The following is a 22,710-nucleotide window of genomic DNA, read 5'->3' as shown; positions in this document are numbered from 1 at the left end:
TCGATGGCTACCGAAGACACTCCGATAAAACCTATCTAAGAACACTTACAGGCGCATAAATTATCTTCGTGTACAATTTCATAAAAATCGACCCAGCAGAGTCTATAGAGAACAAACCCACAAACATACTGATACACAGAAACACGAATATATATATATATATATATATATATATATATATATATATATATATATATATATATATAAAAGTAAACGTGCATGTGTGTCTGTGTGTGTGTCAGAGTGTGTGTACATTTCTCTACGTAATAACTCTGGCAATTTTATGTCTACACACTCGAAATTTGATATACAGGGTACTGAGATTTGGGAAAATCTTTGTGATCAATTTTCAGCCAGAAATTTGACTGGTAAGGGGTCAAAGAGAACTCTACCAAACTCATCCGACAATCTTGGGTCTAAACACTTGAAATTATAGATATAGGTTTCTTGGACATGGATCCAACTTAATAACTTCATTTGAGCCTAAAACAATAAAGGTTAAGGGGTCATAATAGGGGTCAAAGTAAAAAAAAATTGACCGCTTTTTTTCTGCCGGGCTTAAATGCTAATATATATATATATATATATATATATATATATATATATATATATATATATATATATATATATATATATATGGAGGGTATAGCTGTGTGAACTAGTCTTGTATAAAGATTCCAGATTTGAGCCGGAGCCAATTAGGCCATCTGTTCAGATGCAGTTTTTTTTAATAGGAAGACTCATTGGAAAAATTTAAGCGGTAAATAATTGTAGACGAATTGTCCCTTGCCGACGCACTTCATAGCGTATACGCACGTATTAGAGGGATTATCCGCGTGCTAAGTTTTCTGGTAAATAGTTTCAAGGGTAATTAATCATCCTGTTCACTGACAAATCTATTGTATATTATTTGTCATATTTTTCTGTGTATTAAAATGTGATTGGTAGACGGTGTTTCACTTAGGGCGGAATTGATGTAACGAACGATAAGTATCTATAACACATACCACATCGATTACCAATACGAGGTGTCTTCAATAAATTTCCAGACTTTTCTACACATTTAAAATTTGTGTACACTCTTGAAAATTCTGTGTGTTTTTGCTATATATCTTTTTTTACGACTTCACGTTCAAATGAACAGCTACAATAGGAATTGGAAATGCACCCTACAAACGCCTGATTATCACAGCTGGTGATTTTCAAAAAAGCAACCTGGACGTGATGATTATTTAGAAGAAGGATATACAAGAAAATTCTGTTTAAAAATTGGGGGGGGGGGAATGCCACAGAAACGCATGGAACACCTCAAACTGCTTTTGGATCATCTTACCTAAACCAAACATCAGTTTTTGAATAACAGAAGAGATTCAGAGAAGGCAGGGAGTCTGTAATCATCTAATGAGGAGAAGTATGAGAGGAGTTAGAAAGTAAGAACACCAGAGTTGATTGGCCAAATAAAGAATTTCACGGATAAAGACCGTCGTGTGCCTACATAGAAAATAAGTGCACAGTTTGATGTCAGTTTGGGAACTGTACACACAATGTTTCGTGAGAAAGTGAAGATATGAAAGATTTGCGTGAAGGCACCAGTCCACAACTCCATCCTTTTCACGGCATATTTGAGCAAGATAGGCATCAAGACAGTTCCTCATCCTAACATGCTCTCTTTGACTGTTAGGTATTCCCTAAGCTCAAAGAAAACTTTCAGGGCTGTTGTTATGGGACAATTGAGGAGATGAAAGAGGCCGTGTCGAGGGTCATTTATACCTGCATACAAAAGGACTTCCATGGAGCCTTCCAAAAGTTGTTGGAACCGTACAACAACTACATTCCACCCAGAGGAGTTTACTTTGAATGGGACTACAATTTGGCTTTCGGTTTCAATTCTAGCTGATGGCACCCAAATTCTTTTTTTTTTTTTTTTTTCACTTTTTGAATCACTACTCTTTAAGAATATATACGATATCTGAATAAATTAAAATATCATATTTAAGCGTATTTTACTCCCGGGCAAAGCCGGGTGCTCTCCTCTAGTTTAAAATAAAAACATACTATCTACAATACTAGTTTAAATTAAAAATATACTATCTGCAATACTTCCGACAACCAGGAAATAAATAAAAAATATAGAACAGACAACGGAAAGTCCAACTGTACAGTTGTATACGTTTAATTTTCTTTTCTCCAGTGAAGAAGAGACGTTACTCTCGAAAATTAGGGACATCAACACTTAACGTCTTGCTGGAAGCATTATGTTGGTAAATACACGTAATATTATTAAAAGCGTTTGATACTTTCTTTCTCATCTTTTCATTATTCTTTTATATCCTAACACGTGTCTACAGTTTTTTCACGAACCGCATTGATCAAGTCTTTAAACACAATCCTATCGAACATGAAGTTCTGACAAATTATAATTTACAGTCTTTAATTGTGTTCTTATCACGATATTATAATCATTACATCATCCTCGCTGACGTTAAAGACATTCAAAAATAAATGTTTAAATCTCAACGATATTTCTCGCGGTTGACGGTGGCCGTGTGAATTTGTTCCTTGCTAATGGAGTCAGAGATGGCTTCCTTGCCGGGTTCGAATCTCTTGACCGGTCGTAATCGTGACACCATGCGCTGATGATTCCTGAAAGAGTAAAAACACAAGTGTCTTTAGGTATTAAACAATTATTATAGTGAATAATCATGCCAGTCTCTTTAAGAAACTCGTTTATTATCGTTGAGATCTTTAAAGTCGGCTACTTAAGCACGCATGCGAAGATAATGATATTATAATCATTAGACCACTCTGACAGACATTAAGAGATTTAAAAATAAACGTTTAAATTTCAACTATATTTCTCCTGGTTGACGTTGGCCATGTGGATTTGTTCCTAGCTAATGGGGTAATAATCGTGACACTCTCACTGATGATTCACGAAAGGATAACATACTAGTGTCAGTAGGTATTCAAAATAATTGTTATAGTAAATAATGTTAAGTTTACCATTTTGATTACCTTGGTAAACTTATTGTAATTTTTATTTATTTATTTTATATATATATATATATATATATATATATATATATATATATATATATATATATATATGACAAAATTCTATATTTAAAATTTCAAGAGGCTGACTATTTAACCCTTTAGCGATGCAAAATTCTTGACAGCACATGTGGTCTAGCAGTGAATCATTCATGTAATTATTAATGTCAATTTTTTAATTTATTTCGCCCTGAACTCATAAGAAGAAAAGGAACTTATCAACTTTAGAAAAGATAAATGAATATGGGCATGATTACAAAATCGGAAATTTGGAAAAGAGGGTGCGTTAATTTCTTAATGTGTTACGCTATTTTTTTCTTGTATTTGCTCTGTAGTTACATCGAGCTTTATAAATTAAAGGATTAGTATGAATAAAGGGTGGAATAAAATTGAAAAATATATTTCCCTATTAACATATGTAGACAATTTGCTGTTTAGTTTTTTTTATCGTTTATTTGTTTACGTAGCTTTTGTTGTTGATTTTTTAAACGATATTAAGGTTAACGTCTCCGCCTCGGAGTTCCGGTGTTTTTTTTTCTTAGAAAGTCGCTTATTTTTTATTTGAACGTATTTTTATTTATTTATTTATTTATTATTTTTAAAAGTTATTTTTAAAAACAGTAATCTACGGACACGCGTGTTTCGGAGCCCTACTACTCTTCAGCGGATCTCCGAGGCGAAGACTTTAAATTTAATATCGTTTTAAAAATCAACAACAAAAACTACGTAAACAGATAAACCATAAAAAGTAAAGAGTTTATTGTCTATGGCATCATAGCGTAATGGGTAAGGGTGCTGGACTGAAATATATAAGGTCCAGGGTTCGAATCCCAACAATAGTCAAGCTATGCTGAAGAGGAGTAGGGCTCCGAAACACACGTGTCCGTAGATTACTGTTTTTAAAAATTATATATATATATATATATATATATATATATATATATATATATATATATATATAAATATAAATCTGAATGTATGTGTGTGTGTGTCTGGTCACGAATAGGCTCCTATATGGTTGACTATTTAAAAAAAACTGATTACATATAATGATAGAAGATATATCGAGACACAAGAATGAGTATGTTTGATCTGGCAGAACGGTGGTTCATTAACATTGGGGATCTGCGTTCGCGCCTGGTCCACAAAGTACGGAAATAAAAAAATAAAAAAAACGTTTACAAGTGTTTTTGATATAGATATACATAAGAATACTTTGATAAGTACGTTTTAACTTAAATAGGGATGGTATAATAAAATTGTGGGGTTTGCCTTCGCACCTGGCCTCCATAGAATGGAAATAGGCGCAAACTTTAATAAAGACTTTTCATATCTATCTGCGTAAGTATACTTTGATAATTATGTTTCAGTTTGAAGAAATATGGTATAATAAAATTATGGGGTGTTCGTTCGCGCCTGACCTCCATAGAATGGAAATATGTCACAAAGTTTTACAACGTTTTTAATATAGATCCACAGAATATTGTGATAAGTGTTTCAGTGTAGACAGGTATGGCATAATAAATTATGGCGTTTATGTATTTTATTTTTACTTTCATCATATTTTACTTTGGTTTTGTTCCCCCCAAGTTCGAAACTATCTCTTTACAACCTTTCCTTTTCATAACCTATCATACTTTCATAAATCAGAGTCCATTTTCTGTAGGCTGTTTTTGAACCCAGTCAACGACGGGTAGTTTTGCAAGTATATATACACACATATATATATATATATATATATATATATTATTTATATATTTATTATTAAGATATATATATATTACTATGAATTTGGGTTTTTGGGTTTTATTGTGTATTGATATTCATGTAAAACCCCTTGGTTACATATGGGTTGTTGAATTGCATTCATCTGTAAAAGATCTAATTTGTATATTTGTTTAATCATTTATTTTAATTTTTCCCTATTAATTTTTTTCCGGTTTTCTTATGGAATGATTTTCTTTAGTTAACTATTACGTGTATATTATTCATGCAAATATTCTACATGATTTATACTTGCGTAATATTTGCGTAAAAAGGTTATAGTAAACACACAGCTTTTTTATATATTTATGTAGTTGTATATATATTTGTTTGAAAAGATTTGCTTACCTCTGTCAGTTCTTGGTCTACAGTCATGGAACTTATTATATAGGGCATCCGAACCCATGCGAAACTTTATACTTGTGTTTAAGCCGGGAAAAAATCGGTGGAAAAGTGTGAGAATTAAAGAAGTTGAATTTGCTAGGTGACTGCCGAACGGCGGTATTACGTATATGCATGCATAACGTAATAGCTATCATTTATGTTTTAAGATTAAGCCTTGCATCAAGTATCTCTTCATAGCTCATTAACGTCAAAGGAAAAGTAAATCGTAAGCTAAACGTTTTGGTTTCGATTCTTGGTGATTCCTGATTCTTGGTGATGGCGCATGGGTCATTATATACTCGACTACACGTGACCCGTTGGGTCAGTATGTTATATTAGCTATAAAAATAATGTATGAGCGTGACACTTGTGACGTAAAGACAATAGATTTTGTGACATAACAGAAACATTTCTATGAATGTATATTCAAATGAAAAAAGAATATAGATAGATTTCTATTTCTGAAAAAGAAAACTTACAGACATTGAATTATAAGTGGTTTGCATTACTTATAGGTAAATGTGCACTGAACAGATACCATAATACTTAAAGTTAAATTACAAATTTTGATATATTATTTATGTTGGTAGTGTAGACGAAAATGTATGAATGATTTTTAAGAAAGGTGTATTAAAAAAATGGATAATACATTGAAAAAAAGTGAAGGCGGGGAGTAAATCGCCGTTGTAAAATGCTCTTATGGTTGCCAACGGGTTAAAGTAGATTTATTTATAAGAAAATTGCGTTAAAAAAACTTAAACGTAATACGAAAAAGAACGATGTAAAAAAATATGCAGAAAGTATTAGCAATTGTTTATTTGAATAATTTAAATGCGAACAAAAAAAAACAATTGGGACGCTAAGAGGTAAACATAATACAATACATTTTATTGCCGCGTTGATTATTTGTTTATGTACGCATGCACAACCGGAAGTTGTAAACCGGACACCCCTTACAAGATAATTTGATTGTTATAAATATATATTGGGTACAATATAATATAATAATAAATACGAAGTCTGCATTAAAATATCATATTGAATCGTATTTCACGACCGGGCAATGCCGGGCGGTCTGCTAGTAAATATATATTTTAACGTTCAATTAGTTCAGGGACAAATCATATATATATATATATATATATATATATATATATATATATACGTGTGTGTATATATGTATATATACATATATAGACATATATATATATAGATATATATACATATATATATACATATATAAATACATATACATATATATACATAAATATATGCATACAAGTTGTACCCTGCAACGCGTTGCTGTGGCTCAAATTCGCGCAATGGAAAAAGTTCCAAAATGAGTAAAAGCATGTTTCTTTTCGGTTTAATTTTCCATTTCGTATGGGTACACAGTTTTTGTTGTTCCATTTTCTTAGCTGATGTAGTGATTTTCTGGTTTGGTGACTCTTGAATACGTAACATAAATTGTCCATGTGAAAAAACAGTCAGTGTGTAACTGTAAGCCACACAATTGTAATTCCCTGTGCTTTGTTGATGGTTATTGCAAACGACAATAACATTGGAAAGTGAAATTTCCTAAAGTGTAATGATGTATCCGGTGGAATCATAGCAATGCATGGAATGAAGATATATTCATCTGTAAAAAGTCCTGTTCTGATTGTTGTTTCTATGATATTGTTTGTTAATTTTTTTTTACTGCAAGCCATGTGCCTTTTCAAAGCTTGGATTTGTTTATATTTCACAACATGATAATTAGTACGCCAAATTTCAGTTGCAATACTTCGGTGGCATCCCTGGCAAATATAGATGTTGGATAATTAACCACTTTATCTGCTTTCACAACAATGTCGATAGATTCGTATTTTACTACCTCACTTGGAATTTTACATTGAATAATAGCGTGCACGTCTTTGTATTGACCTGCAAAATTAGTTCGTTCACTAAGTCAAGTAGAATTCTTATAATTTTAATATCTGCAAAAACCTTTTAAACTAACTCTTCTTTTGATGTAATAAAATTACAGAAGTTAAAAGTCAAAGAATTTTGTCCTTATCTCTGATCAGCTGGCACTTTTTCGTACCCAATTTCCCACAAGTGATGCAAAAAGTTATGTGCGGATCGAACAGTCTGCAACTAAACATGCATATTTTGAGTTAAGTTTAATGTCTTCACATGGAACAAAAAAGTAGAGTATTTGAGGCAAGCATTTATTTCATCTGCTGGTGGTCATTGAACAATAACAGGTAACATTTGTCTGAAATCTCCTGCAAGCAATATTACTGCATTCCCAAATGGTCTGAAAATTTCCAAGCAAATCTTACAAGGATCGACCAAGAGCCTCAAGTGATTTTTTGCGTACCAGTGTGCATTCATCCTAAACAATAAGTTTGCATTTCTGCAATATGGCATAAGAAATTCATTTTGGAGATGCCAAACATGAGATTTTAAAAAAATTGAATGTTTCAAAGTAGAATAAATAATTCTTCTACTTGGCAGCAAGGTTGCAGGTATTCCTCATGCAGCAAGGGCTAAGGCTATGTCATTTTGTTACCGAATGGCTGCCAAAATCAATTTAATTAGAAAGGTTTTACCAGTTACTTCTGGTGCTGTTCAAGGTAGCAGTAATTTCCAAATTGCTTCTATTCTCACAGTCAGTAAATTAGGTGACTAAAATAGGATTTATCCATGTTTTAACAATGCCTTATTCACTGTAATTAATTTAGGAGACCAAAATAGGATGAGGGATTAGAGATGGACAGATAGAGAGGAAGATATATTGATAGAAAAGAGAAAGTGAGAGGAAAATAGAGAAAGAGAAGGAGATAGAGAGAGATAAAGGGATTGATAGATAGGCAGAGAGAGGGGCAGACTTAGAAACAGAGAGGGCAAGACAGAGGAAAGAGATAGAGAGATAGAGGGATTTAGAGAGAGAAAGGGGCTCAAAGATAGATGGAGAGGGTGATATAGAGAGAAAGATAGATTAAGAGAGGGAAAGGGAGAGATGGATAGAGAGAGATATTAAGAGAGGAAGAGAGAAGGGGAGAGAAACAGAAGGGGAACTACACTTCACCGTTGTTTTCCTCGTTCAGTAGAGAAGAAATCTTTCGAGACTGAGGCAATTTTAATGTTTTGTTATTATCCAGAGTACCCTTTTTTCGGGAGCTAGATTTTCCACACATTAGAAACAGACCGGGTTATATGTACTTTCACCTAACAAATTAATAAAAGAAAAAGATATTGTAAAATTTGAATTTAGTGTGAAAATACTATTTTAAAAAATAGCACGATAACATAAGTGCATAAGTGCCACTTTAGGTACTCCTTGGGCGTTGAGTTCCATGGTGACCAGTATAATTATTTAATGGTTGCTCCCTTCGCCACCCCTTAGTCAAGACGAATGCATGCGCAAGTAACATTTTTTATTTACTGACGTTTGCTTAATAACTAAACGATTTATTGATAATTTCGTAACCCTTAAACGCATGTCGGAAGATTTAAATTGTTTTATTATTGTTGTAATGAAAAAAAAATCATTCAACACAAAACCAAAATCACATATTAATGATGAATGATTTATTATTCTATTCATTGAAATTTACTAATTTTTAAATAAAAAAAGTAAAAAAAAGTTAATAAAAAAATAGTTGCTCATGTGCGCAAGTAAAAATGTTTGTAAAAGTGACAAATTATTTTAATCATTTAAAAACCATGGTATTTTTTATGACCTTCACCTTCACCGAGGTGCACGACTTGACACACACAAAAAAACAGCCTCTTAATCACCTGCTAACGCACGCGTCACTGTAACGTCCAATGACAACAACAACCTTCTCACTCGACCTGCCTTTTATACCACTATCTCAATCCCTTCTCTTGCGCATGCGCCTGTAGATTCCTGACAACCTCGATACTTTCGCTTATAAAAACCCAAGTTTTGTTGTCGCGCATGGGCGTTTGTTTTGTTGGTAAGTACTAGATTTTTTTTTTTTAGATTAGGTTCACCTTAAAATCACCCCCAACCTCATCATCTTAAGAACAGCTTCCGGAATAAACACAATTTTTGGAGGGGGGGTGAAAAAATATTTACAAAATGTAACTGATATTTGTTGTCAGCATACCGACCCGAAAATACTATTTTAAAAAAGGAGGGGTTCAGTGCCCGTTGCAGAGAAGTAGATTTATTTATCAATAAAAGTCGTCATTTAAAAAAGAAATTCGTGGAGGTGGACCTAAATGTAAATATTTACGCCAAAAATTATCTACTGATATGAATTAAAAATGTCTGTAAAAGTGAGAAATTATCAGTACATGGTTTAGTTATTTTTTTAAATATTCATTAAAAGAGTTAAGCCAACGTAAGTAAATACATGAATTACAAATGTTTGTAAAAGTGAGAAATTATTAATAAATGTTTAGTAACATTTTTCTTTTAATATTCATGAGTAGTAAAACTTTATTCCAATATTCATGAAAAGAGTTAAGCCAACGTAAATAAATAATGTTTGTAAAAGTGCGAAAGGCAACGTAAGTAAATAAATGATAAATGTTACGTGCGCATGAGTTAGCCTCAACTAAAGGGGGGGCTAAGGGAGCGACCATTAAATAATTCTGCTGGCCGCCATGGAACTCAACGCCTAAGGAGCACCCTACTTAATTTTAAATATTTATTTTCCAAAGGACTGTTTGAATAAATCAACAATGAATAAAATGGTGCTTCGACCCTTTATTGCCGAAATTGGAGACGCTAATTTTTTTCACGCATTGCTATCCAAATCTAGGGGAGACATCATTATACGGTCGAACGATTGCTTCTGGAAAGGGAAATAATAAATTTACCAAAATTAACATTTATTACTTCATGAAACGTTAAATTAAACTAATATTATAATTTATTACTTCCAGAAATGTGGTAAACCGATATTACTGGAGAAAATGAATCGTGACAATTCAAAAGAATGTTTAAAATTATTTATTTGATCGAAAAACAAAATCTTCCGGAAATAACTATGAAAATAGTCAATGAAGAAAGTGAAAAAACATATATCCATAATTGTTTGATTGGAAAGGTTTCGATTTAATTAATGAGAACGGGAAAGATTTTCATGGAACATTTTTTTTTTTATTATTAAAAACAGAAAATTGAAATGACATATTCATAATGGTTTAAACTGGGCGAGCGCCATTTGAAAACCAAAACATTTATTAGTTTTTGTTTGTTTATTTTTTCGTCTGATTGTGTGTGTGTGTGTGTTTTTCGAACAAATAAATAAATTTATACATTTTTTTTTTAAATTAAAGCAACTTTGAAAGACCAGCAACAAATTAATTTAAATGATAGTTTTGTTTTCTTTTTAACGCAGAAGTGGGTTGTTTTTTGTTTTTTTATTTTTTTTTACTGGGAATCGAAATATAATTGTAAAACATTGATTGAAAAGTTTGCGTAAAAAATATAAAGTTAAGAAAACAATTTTGAAATGAAAGCAGCATTGGACTTTTATAAAATATTTTTTTGTTTTTGTTTTTTCTAACAAATAAATAATTTTAAACATTCTTTTGAATTGTCACGATTTTTTTGTCAAATAAATAAATTTCAAGCAATTTTTGCAAAAATAATAAATAGCACTTTCGTTAATTTTACGACTCGCCCCAGCATATTATAAACACCCTAACCTCCCCATGTTAAAACGGCTTTCGGAATGAACACCCCCCCCAACCTCCCCATGTTACGAACGGCTTTCGAGGTTTGTGGAAGGGCGTATTTTATTTGAAAGCCGTTTTTAACATGGGGAGATTAGGGTGTTTATAATACTCTGAGGCATGTCGTAAAAATGAAACAGTTTAGAAAAAGTTAAAACAAACTGTTTTTATATAAACAATGCCGTGAAAGAAACTAAGCAATTAAAACGTAATGTTTGATGAGTGAAAAAAGTTAAGATAAACAGAGAAATTTAAGATAAAAAAAATTGGTAAGATACATAAATGAATTTAAATTTTTAAAATATGGGATTTTTTTGTCCTAATGCAGAGAGTGATCCGCGCTATTTTTTAAATCGCATTTCCACGTTTAATTAAAATTTTATGCTATGTTTTTTATTCAATTGTAAGGTTAAAGTACAGAATAGGTACAAAACACCCTGCCCTTCCCATGTTAAGAACGGCTTTTTAAATAATAGCGTTATTATTTCAGTATGGATCACTCTCTGCATGAGTACCTTTTTTTTTTAATTATCTTGTAATTCGAGAGTAGTTGAAACGGAAGTTACCGAAAATAAAACCGGGCAGTCTCGCAGAAACGACTTACGAAAAATATTTTTATTTTAATTAATATTTTTATAATTCGCAATGTTAAATTATTTTAATAACATGCAAACTTTCTTTGACTTTACAGATAGATTTTCTGAAAATTTCAATTAAATTAGTAATGTAGAAATATGGTTGTATCTATTTCGAACGAACCAAGAATTGCATTCATATATATATATATATATATATATATATATATATATATATGTGTGTGTGTGTGTGTGTATATGTATGTATATATTTGTATACATATGGATATGTGTGTATATATATGTATATGTGTATATATATATATGTATATGTATATATATTATATATATGTATATATAATGATATATATATATATATATATATATATTGAATAACCTATATACCAAATTTCAAGTCTATAGAGTAAAAAATTCGTTGAGTATATGGGTTGAGAAGTGTCCTCAAACGCATATTTTATAGATATATAGGTAGATAAAGGGGAAAAAGGGACAGATAAATCGAACAGTGCGACAGAATATCATAAATCCAGGCGTCTTTCCTTGATCCGTTTTCGACCGCCCTATAAAGAAATCGATAACAGAAAGGTAAAAAGAAAAAAAATAATCTGAAAAAAAAAACATGAACCCCACGGACACATTTCTTCACCAACACATACGCCCGCACATCCCCACCCCCGGAAAAGAATGTAATATCTAACGGTAATAAAACCCGGTAAAAAGATCCCTCGTTCGAGATGAGCAGGTTCCATGGAGTCTCTCCCTCTCTCTCGCTTTCCCTCTCTCTCGCTTTCCCTCTCTCTCTTTCTCTTCCTCCCTCTCGCTTTCCCTCTCTCTCTCTCACTTGCTCTCTCTATCTCATTCCTCTCTCTATCTCTGTTTACAACTAATACACAATCGCTTTCTTTAACTATTTTTTTTCTCGGACACTTTTTCTATTGTCGTTACCTCATGCGCTTTTGAACACGCCAGTCCTTCTTTTCGATTACCGTACTTAATTCTTTGTTTTGGGTTCATAGCGACATACCATATTATCAAGGCCCGAATGCCACTCGGGAATACGGGCTTATAAGCAGTCATCAGGAGACCAGAATAGTAATCGTTAGTAGCATGGGTTTGGTATAATTTGATTATTTAAGGGAACGGTTCCGCAAAACCTTGTATATATTGGACTTCAAGAGAACCACATTGTAATCAGCTGGATAGCAGGACGGCGGAACAGAGTTCTACAGGCTGGCAGTTCTAGGAAAGAAGCTTTGTCTATGAAATCCACGTGTAGATAAATGCACAGATAAAGAGACGAGGAAATAGTTCAGGGTGGTTGTAGCTAGGTTAGCGTTGTCTTGTGAAAGTTTGACGAAAGAGAACAATAGATTGGAGCTCTCAGTTACAAAAAGAGAGAGGGGGACAAGGATGTCGTGAGAGGAAGAAAAATGTTTTTTTTCTCTCATTTAATAAAATGTTTGCGCCTTCAATTGGTCTTTGAAACAGTTTGTTCATTAAAAATTTTTTAAAACTTTATATATGCTGCTTTAAGAACTTCTGCAAGTGCACTTATTATGTTGAGTTGAATAAAGTCTTTATATATATATACATATATACATATATATATATAAATACACGCACACACACACACACACACACATATATATATATATATATATATATATATATATATATATATATATATATATATACAGTGTGACCAAAAAAACCGGGCCCCAACTCTAATTAGGCACCGTTTCTTAGTGTTTTGTCCGAATGAAATGAAATGAAGCTTTGGTCATAACTAGTTTATTATATTCAAAACATCACATCAAAACACAAGGGTCTTAGGCCTTTTTTCTCCGTTCTACAGCAAATGTTCTAGAGGACCTCCATTTAGCTTTTTTTTTTGGTCACTCTATATATGTATATATGTATATATACATATATATACATATATGTATATATATATGCATATGTATATATGTATATATATAATATATATGTATATGTATATATGTATATATGTATATATAATTACATATACATATATATATATATATATATATTTATATATATATATATATATATGGAAGTTTTAAAAGCCAAAAGTAATGCGGAAAGAACCGGAATCATGATAGTAAAGAAAAGAAAAACAAACAAACAAATAGACGGGTATGTTTGAGTAGAGAAATGTCTAACTGTTTATTTATCTATCATTCCTCATCGCGTTAATCAAATTGCTGTTATGTCCGGTGTATATAAAGTCCGTCGGTAGTATGGAACTTTGAATAATTTCGGGAGAAAAACACCCCCCCCTTTTCCAAATCTTGAATATATTTTTGTTTTCTTTTTGGAAAAGGGGGGGGCGTGTTTTTCTCTCGAAATTAATCTAAGTTCCATACCACCAACGGAATTAATAGAATAAGTTGTAAGATGGTCAACATCCTGTAATTTGGAAGAAAGACTTTTGTCATTCATTCATTATATTTTGCTAGGCAACTCTGGTGTTCTGATTTCCTTACTTTTCTCATACCTGTCATCATAAGATAGTCACGGACGCCCTGTCGTTCTTGAATCTTTTATGCCACTCAAAAACTAATACTAGATTACTGAAAGCTGAGCCAAAAGCAGTTTGAAACATTCCATACATTTTTGTGGCCTTTTTTCCAAGTTTAAAACATAATTTTACTGCATGACTTTCTTGTAAAGTGTCCTCCACACCAGATTGTATTTTTGAAATTAACCAGCTGTGAAAATCTCGCTTTAGTAGAATGTATTCCAATTCCTACTGTAGCTGCTAATTTGAACCTGAAATCATAAAAATTGGTCAGTGATCTCATAAGATACTTAATTTTTAAATGTCTACGACAATTTGAAATGACTGTACAAAAAAGTCGGGTAACTTATTTAAGGCATATATATATATATATATATATATATGTATATATATATATATATATATATATATATATATATATAAACACATTTATAGTTTCCTCCCCAATATGGGAAGGATTCTAACACTGTTTCCTTGTCACTTACACACGTATATGATCGTTTTCTTCTGCATTTTCCTTTTAATATCCTGAAGATGTCCCCTGCAATAGCGACGAAACGTTGATCACCATTTTATAAATTCATTCGGTGTTTCTTTTTTTAAAAAAACATATATGTATATACACACATATATATATACATATATATGATGAAAATAATGGAAACAGTATTCCGACAAAATAGAGAAATAAAAGGGAACAAACCGTATTATATGTGCATCAACGTTTCGTCTTTATTTCGAGACTTCCTCTGGATGAATGAGATTAAGAAACAAAAAAAAAACAAAAAAAAAATACCAGTACAAAATATTTGAAAATGTTTCACATGCATAACTCCATCACACTGCGCACGTGAAAAATTTTCAAATATTTTGTACTGGTATTTTTTGTTTCTTAATCTCATTCATCCAGAGGAAGTCTCGAAATAAAGACGAAACGTTGATGAACACATAATACGGTTTGTTCCTTTTTATTTCTCTATAAATAAATAAATATATATATAGTAAGTTTTAAAATATATATGGCAATTAAGCTGTACAGAATATTCCGCGTTTCATCCACGCTAGGATTCATTAGGAGTTAATGAGCCTGATGAATCCTAGCGTAGATGAAACGCGGAATATTCTGTGTAGCCTTATTGCCATATATAATTTATAACTTACTACCTAGCTCTACCTACGAATTGAGCAATGTTAAAGTAAATACTTAAAGTTTACGCATAAAGTTATACTTTCGTATATTAATTCATGTGATTAAATGAAGTGGTTATATATATATATATATATATATATATATATATATATATATATATATATATACTGGACAAGCCGTCTAATATACTATTAAAACGACTATGTTATTTTGCGCGTTTGATCTCTTTGCATTCTGGTTGGCGGGTGACGTCATAAATGAATATTCTCTATAGCTATTGAGCTTGTTTCTGATCTACTTTTTACGTCTACGGCGAATTTGAAATAATTCATTGTTCGATTCGATGGACGTGAGTGTTTTGGTTAATTTCTTTTTGATTATCTAAGATCAAGGATTATCGATCGCCACAATCGTTTCATATCGATAATTGTCTTGTCTTTCTGAAACGTGCACGCGTCTTAATTATCAACCGTGTTTCTATTAAAAAGAAAAAAAAATGGAAACTAATGAAACTAAATGGAGAATTAATATTTTTCAGAAGAGCGTATTATCTATTAATATACACTTTTATTGTTGTACTAGCAGATTCGCCCGGCTTCGCTCGGGCCCTATGTACTGTTCATAACTTTATGTTTCACCTTGAGTTTTATTATGAAGAAAACATTCAAGATATTCCTAAGTTTTTTGGCTAGTAATAAAGCGTTGTAATCAATGAGATGTTTGTATACTGGAGTAAATGTGGTATTATCGTAATTGATAATTCTAATTAAGAGTAAAAGACATTTTTAATTATAGTGACAAAGAATGACTAACGTCATTTATATTGCGACGCTTTCGAATGGCCTTGTGCCTAACTCGTTTCATTTTTTTAATGTATTTTTTTATAGTTTACATTTTCGTGCAAATAAATAATACAAAAGGTAGTATCTGTTCTAATTCTAGATTCAGCTTTTTTTCTGTCCTCGGTCAAGATTTTCCACACTGAGTGAATTTAAATTGCTGTTCCAATCCAGCAAAATTGAAAAATATACGATTAAGAGGTGATGTCATTTGCATATTACATATAGGAAAATCAATTTTATTAAATAGCGGAATGTTAGTTATTGTTTATAGTGAGAGAATTGTTTAAAGTTTTCTATTTAAGTTTATTATTTAAATTTGATAACATATTTAATTTAATTTATTTTTACCGATATCGATTTTTTTTAATAAAACGGTTTGAGTTATTTCCCCTGGACGATAACTTTTTTCTTTTTGCTTTCTTCTTTTTCGGCGGATAATCAAACTCAAAATTATTCACACAAACTTTCAAGCATTATTTTTTGAATCAATTCAAATAAAATAATTTTCGTGATTTCGTAATTAACATTATGGTTCAGTGGATTTTTATTTTAAAATAAACAAACAATCCAATTAAACAACGATTCTTTATTTAAAACAAAAGCAAAAAAAAACTTTCATTTACATTTTTTCCCCAGTTTTTTTCTTCATATATTTTTGATATCATAACTATATTTTTTTCTTTTATTAATACAATATGTCATAACTCATCATTTTTATAACATTAAAACGTGTATTTCGGTTAATACAAATTCTATTTTAGTATTTTTGAAACTGAATTATTTACAGTTTGTTTTCATTGCAACAAACCGTATAACAAATCTTTCTAGACTGAGGGAGCATAAAAGAAATTCACTAAAACTGGAATATAGTCATAAAAAGGTGCTCAATATTCGGAGAATAGCTTCTCTTCGCATTCATTCTGGCGAAATATCTGGTGGAGAGTTTGTCACGTATTTCTCCTTTTTTCAGGGGGGTACATTTACGGGGGGGATTTTTGTTGGGGTAGCGATGGAGCTGACATATGATAATGAAAAACTGCTTAATATTCTTAGTATAGTAGGTGTGGCCAAACAGAACTTCATGTCGACCCTGGAACGATGGGTAATTTTCTGTACCTTAATTGAATAATATATATATATATATATATATATATATATATATATATATATATATATATATATATATATATATATTAGTATATATATTAGTATATTTAGGCAGCATTTTTCTTTTATGCACGTTTCATTAAATAGCACGGACAACTTTTGCTTGTTTTTCTTGTAACCCTTCTTTTCTCTTTGTCGGACCATTTTCCGAACGTTTTTTCGAGTGAAAAAGAAATTTCCCATAATGGTTTTCGACCTCCATTGGTTATCCTCAGGCGAGTAGTAAAAAATAAAAAATAAAAAATGAAATTGAAAATAGCGAGATGAAATGAAAAGACGATTAACAGACGATTAAAATCGCTTAAAATCAGTAAAATATTCAAAAGCACTTGAGCGTCCCCTCCGTTTCATTTTGAGTCTCGTTAATCGTTTTTCACTCGAAAAAAAAAAAAAAAGTTCGCAAAATCGTCCGACAAAGAGAAAAGGAGGATTACAAGAAAAACAAGCAAGAGTTGTCAGTGCTATTTAATGAAACGTGCATATATATATATATATATATATATATATATATATATATGTATATATATATATATATATATATATATATATATATATATATATATATATATATATATATATTACCCGCTGCCAATTTAGAATAATGTTTCAAAACCTTGACTGTCGCACGGGCGGTCGGATTTCGATCCTGGCTTGAGGTAGTTGCCTGTCTAACCGCACTGATGAGCTGTGATACGGCGACACAGTACTGTTTGTGAATGAATATATATATATATATATATATATATATATATGTATATATATATATATATATATATATATATATATATATATAAATACGCCAGGAATAAGTAAAATTCCGGAACGAAAGAGTGCATTACATTTCTTTCCGTTTATGAAGGATTAAAATTAAACTATCAGTTCACTAAAACGTATGTCAGTGTATTACCAACTCCATTATAGTAATAGATAAATATCAGTGTATTACCAACTCCATTATAGTAATATATAATTAGGGTCGGGTAGATTGTAAGACAACGCGGTGATGGCCGGTAATGGCGGAACTTGAGTGGAATTTCGTTAGTAAATAACTAATTTACATGGCATTTGAAAACAGCTATGTTATATCAGGCTTAGAGGCAGTGCTTCATTTTACGGGTGCACAGTTCCAGTAAAGAAAATAAATGCTCATGAAACAGGATGTGGAACGATAAAATTATTGCCCTAAAGAAAACAAAACTATACCTTTATTTCAAAACTTCTATTGGAAAAATTCTTGAGAAAAATTGATTATATTATAGAGTTGACGTCTATCAAATGTAGACGTCTTTAGCCCCAATCACTGCCTCCACATGATGCCTTTTCTGCAAGCGCCGGCGGGAGCTCAGCGAATGGTGGCGATCAGGCTGGCTCTGGTGGTCGCGACATATGACCAAGGGTCCAGCCGGTTCAGGTCGGGAGAGGAGGGATCAGTGAGAGAAGGGTACAAAGTCGTTGCATTCCTTCTGGAATCAAGCCTGGATCTCTTTGGACTTATGGGCTAACGCCGAGTCCTGCTGTCACATACAACGTCTGCCACTCGTCATCTGATTGCAGCAGGGGATCACCACAATCTTCAGCACATACAGGTGTTGAATTTCAAGTGACTTCGAGTATGTGAGGTGGCATGATGTGGCTCTCACTTGAAACCACCCCATGACCATAACCATCACCGGAAACTTAATTTTCATCACTCTGGGAACGTCGCTTGTGTTTGGGGCCATCCAACCATGCATCTAGAGGGTTCTGGCAAAAGTCCTATTGTCATAACTTGGATCAGCCGGAGAGCATGAGTTATACAGTGGCGCATCCCCGATTTCGCTCGTTGAATATTGTGTCACTTTCAGACATGATAGAAGAGCCCTATCGTTCTTGGGATTTGTACACAACTGGCCAACTAGTAGATAGACGGCACTAAGAAAGACAATCGGATTTATCAAACGGAAATGGAATTATGCCTTTTCTAGGGCGATAATTTTATTGTCCCACTCTTTTAGAAATGAACAGATTAATGTATATTAAGTAATAGTATATTGTTATACAATATATTATACACGTATAGATAAATAGATTATCGTATGGAAATTTAAGATAAGTCGATAAATAGCAACTTGGAGTCCTCGTAATTAATAGATCGATTGATGGATACTAAAATATTGCAACATTAATATACACTAACAGTGCGAACTACGAGGTGCTTCAATAGGTTTCCAGATATTTTGTACAGTCTTTTAAAATTTGTCTAAACTCCTGAAAATTTAGTTATATTTTTGCTATACATCTTATGAGATGACTGAGCAATTTTCATGATTTCAGGTTTAAATGAAAAGGTGCAGAGAGCAATGGACACGCTCCCACAAGCGAGCATCCATGAGGTTTTCAAGACGTTTCGTTATTGGAACGGCACAACAAAAGCATTGCAAGCGAAGGAGATTACTTCGAAAGGAGATAGTTTCATGTGTGTACTGTCAATAAAAGTGCCCATACGAAATAGTCTGGAAACTTATTGAAGGAATCTCATAATATGCAGATAGATAGATAAATAGATAAATAGATAGATAGATAGATAAATAGATAGATAGTGATTGACAGTAGCATAAAAATCTTTCTCTTAGTTAGATTTATGTAATTCTTTTTCGTTTTGGTTTTCAACAATACTCACATTTTTTCTCATCTATGTAAAACAAACATATGCAATTTAATTATATTTTAGAAGTTATGCTACAAATACAACCACTTCTTCTGGTTCGCATCTTTGTTTTCCAATCGTATTTTTTACAACATTTTTACAAAAGGAGTTAAAATCAGCTGAATGAATATGTTCATGCAATATTTCAAACCACATTTATTCTCTCGTTCTTGGAGTTGATGTTTTTACAAAAGTAGTTAAAGTTACCTGGATGAATATGTTCATGCAATATTTCAAACAACATTTATTCTCTCGTTCTTGGAGTTGATGTTTTTACAAAAGTAGTAAAAGTTACCTGGATGAAAATGTTCATGCAAATATTTCAAACAACATTGATGTTCGCGTCTCTTCATGTCTTAAATGTACCATTTCTCTTGTAGCTTTTTTTGAAATTCATACACAAACTTTAAAAAGTTTTTATCACACTTGCTGATATGTCTCGCGAAAAGCGCTATATTCCTCTGAAATAGCTGAGTGGGCTCTGCTACTGTTCGAGTAATAATTGATAAGTCGCATTCTGGCGTGTCTTTTGGGGTCTGTAAAAGAGGGCAACGAAAGTCGTACACATTCTGACTGCATAAAAATTCTAGTAAAATTAAAAACATTTTTATAATTGAATAATCCCGATTAAATCTGAAACCCTTTTTTGCATAGATATGTCAAATCCACATTGCTCTACTGTTTGTCCACATACACACTAGTATGTTTAAGATTTAGAGCGGCTATCACACACGCATACAGATACTATTATTTCTAATATACAATTACTTTTATCTCGATCCTTAACCCCTAGCCTTTCCCATTTATTTCTTTATCTAAACACAGACTCAAATTCGCACCTCTATTTACTTTATTTACATTTAACCAATTCTTGTTTCTAACAACATTTGACGGAATCTCCTGATATGAACTCTCTGTGACGAGAAAGACCTGATATTTTCATTACAAACTTTGCTGGCGTATAATCTGTATCGCCTGAAGAGGTCTCTGGTTACTGGTAACTAGCTGACCGAATTATCTTCATGCCTATGTAGCAAAAATTACTGTTTACGTGAAAACAAATAAAAGTATATATATATATATATATATATATATATATACATATATACATATATATATATATATATATATATATATTGTAATTTATAACTTATATATTGCGATTAAACTACACTGAATATTCCGCGTTTTATCCACTCTAGGATTCTTTAAGCCTGAAGAATCCTAGAGTGGATGAAACGCAGAATATTCAGTGTAGCTTAATCGCAATAGCCTGAAGAATCCTAGAGTGGATGAAACGCGAAATATTCAGTGTAGCTTAATCGCCATATATATTTTATAACTAACTAACTAGCTCTATCTATGTATTGAGCACTTTTGAAGTAAATACTTAAAGTTTCCGCATAAATTTATGCTCGTATATATTAATTTTATGTGAGTAAATAAAGTAGTTATATATATATATATATAATATATATATATATATAATATAATATATATATATATATATATATATATATATATATATATATATAACTACTTTATTTACTCACATAAAAGAAATAGACAATAGATGAGAATAGAATGAACTGATGTGTTATTAAGAATTATATTCCGTGATTCGTTTCCTGGTGGTCTGGGTGACGTGCTTAATTTTTCAAGCAGTGTTCAAACCGTTTTCTTATCTATGTGAAACAAGCAACTTTTATTGAATTGCATTTTATAAAATATACAACAATAAAGCCACTTCTCCTTGGCCATACCCTACGTTTCCAATTGAATTTAGTCGATAATTTTGACAAACGGAGATAAAGTTCCGTTGATTTTTTTCATCAAATATTTCAGATTGCATATTTTCTTTCGTTTGAAAGTTTCTTGGAGCTGATTTCCGAGTCTCTTAAAGGCACCATTTCCTTTGTAGATTTTTAAACTTCACGCACAAATGTTTTTTATGATATACTTGATTAGCTTTTTGCATTTCTTTTCGTAAGTTTGATAAAACTTTATGCATCAATACGAAAGAATCTCCGTGCCAGTTACTTGTCCAGTGACCAGGTATAAATGTACTCAAATATAAATTTGGAATTTGATTTATATTTTTTCGATTCTTCGTTTTTCATAACAAAAAAAAAAAAACATTAAACATAATTCATTGTAAGTATTGGCCATAGTTTATCCGATAGATACAAAAAATAAAATAGATAAGAAAATAAGTATAGAGAGAGCAAGAGCGAGAGAGAGAGAGCAAGAAACTGTGTGTGAGAGAGGGAGTGTGTGTGTGTGAGAGAGAGAGAGAGTGTGTGTGTATGTGTGACAGAATACAAAAACTGTTATTAAACATAATTATGTTATATAATCCTCCTTCTGATTAACAATTCTATTCAGCTTCCTTTTGTGTATCTTGGTGATCAACTTGCTCTTTATTGTTCGTCCGATAAACTTATTTCTTTTTTAATTCCTTACACTTAAGGGAACGTCAGTAGTAACAATTGGGTTGATAGATAGATTGATTTATAGATAGATAGACAGATTAATAAATATATATATATATATATATATATATAGAGAGAGAGAGAGAGAGAGAGATAGATAGATAGATATATAGATAGATAGATAGATAGATAGATAGATACAGATTAACTGACAGTAGAATAAAATCATATGGCAATATAAGGAATGATTATGTTCCGCGATTTTTTTTCTGATGGCTCTTGTTGTGCTTAACGTGCTTAGACAACGCGACTGGTTCCATTACAAAGAGAATGGCAATCAATCTGAATAGGACTTCCCGTAAATTGTGCCGACAGAAAGCAGCGCAACGGGGA

This window comes from Euprymna scolopes, chromosome 40 (genome assembly GCF_053919585.1).
Source record: "Euprymna scolopes isolate OS-2025 chromosome 40, ASM5391958v1, whole genome shotgun sequence".
Taxonomy (NCBI): Eukaryota; Metazoa; Mollusca; class Cephalopoda; order Sepiida; family Sepiolidae; genus Euprymna; species Euprymna scolopes.
This window is presented reverse-complemented; position numbering follows the sequence as displayed.